Genomic DNA, 1963 nt, shown 5'->3' on the forward strand with positions numbered 1-1963 from the left:
AAAGCTGGATAGTGAATAAGGAAGACCGTAGAAGAATTGATGCTTTTGAGCTATGGTTTGAAGGAGAATATCAAAAGTGCCATAGGCTGCCAAAAGAACCAACAGATCTGTGTTGGAAGATGTGCAGCCAGAGTGTTCCCTTGAGGCCAGAATGGCCAAACTTCATCTCTTGTACTTCAGACATAGTGTCAGGAGGAACCAGTCGCTGAAGAAGGACTAATGTTTGGTAAGGTGGAGCGTCAGTGAAATAGAGGAAGACCCTCAACAAGATGGATTGACCAAGTGGCAGCATCGATGGACTCAAGCGTGGCAACAGTAGTGAGGTTGACCTGTGATTGGCCAATATTTTGTTCTGCTGTGCATAAGGTCACTATGAGTCGGTACTGACTCAATGGCACCTAACAACAACAACAATACCAAATATTCTTCACCCAGTTTTCCCTAATGATTACATATTACATAACTATACTACAATATGGCTGTGTGGCCTGGAGTCGGCTCCAACTCATAGCGACCCTGCACAGGGTTTCCAAGGCTGTAAAACTTTATGAGAGCAGAACGCCTCATCTTTCTCCCACGGAGCAGCTGGTAGTTTTGAACTGCTGACCTTGCGGTTCGCAGTCCGATTCGTAACCACTACGCTACCAGAGCTCCCTATACTACAACATAGCAACCAGGAAATTAAGACTATTACAATTAATACATCCTATTCTGATCTCAGCATTTTTATCTGAACTTATTTGCATGTGTGTGTAGTTGTTTGAAATTTTATCACATATTTAGGTCTGACCCCCACAGTCAAGATACAAGACAGTTCCAACATGACAAAGATCCATCACGTTACTCTATCATATTCAAACCCATTTCATTCCTTCCACCTCTTCTAATTCCTGATAACCACTTAACTATTCCTCATCTTTATACAATTCTTATTTCATAAACGTTACATGAGTCATACAGTAAGTACCTTTAGAACTGGATTTTTTTCACTCAATGTAATCCTTTAGAGATTCATTTCAAGTTGTTCCAGGAATCAATAGTTTTTTTCTTTTTATGTTTCTGAGTAGTATTCCATGGTATGATATAATACCATTTTAAAAATCATTCATATATTGAAAGAAATTTGGTTTATTTCCTGATTTTGGCTATTACAAATATGTTGTTATGTTGTTAAGTGCCATCGAGTCAGTTCTGACTCACAGTGACCTTGTATAGGGTTTCCAAGGAGTGACTGGTGAGCTTAAACCGCCGACCTTGCGGTTCAAACCAATTTTACAGGCTACTCCAGGACTCCATTACAAATATAGCTGCTATGAACATTAGTGTACAGATTTTTACATGATAAAAAAGTTTTCATTTCTCTGGGATAAATGCCCAACAGTGTAATTGCTAGTTGTATGGTAAGAGCATAAAGTTTTGCCAAAGATAATTTAAAAATGGTTACAGCAGTACATCACCAGGTAACTGCCAAAATTTAAAGCAGGGTGTGAAGCGAGGGATATCATTGCTGATATCTGATATGTCTTGTTGAAAGTAAAGACTACTAGAAAGATGTTTGCTTGTGTGTTATTGACTTTGCAAAGGCATTCAACTGTATGGATCATAATAAATTATGGATAACATTGTGAAGAATGGGAATTCCAGAACACTTAATTGTGCCCATGAGGAACCTGTACATAAGCCATGGGAAAGACATTTGGACAGAAAAAAAAAATTTTTAAGGTATATATCAGGGTTGTATCTTTCACCATATTTATTCAGTCTGTATGCTGAGCAAATAATTTTAGAATCTGGGCTATATGAAGAAGAACGTGGCATCAGGATTGGAGGAGGGCTCACTAATAACCTGCAATATGCAGATAACACAATGTTGCTTGTTGAAAATGAAGAAGATTTGAAGCACTTATGAAGATCAAAGACCACAGCCTTCAATATGGATTGTACCTTGTACCTCAACATAAAA

Source organism: Chrysochloris asiatica, unplaced genomic scaffold, assembly GCF_000296735.1.
Source record: "Chrysochloris asiatica unplaced genomic scaffold, ChrAsi1.0 scaffold00231, whole genome shotgun sequence".
In the NCBI taxonomy this organism is placed as follows: Eukaryota; Metazoa; Chordata; class Mammalia; order Afrosoricida; family Chrysochloridae; genus Chrysochloris; species Chrysochloris asiatica.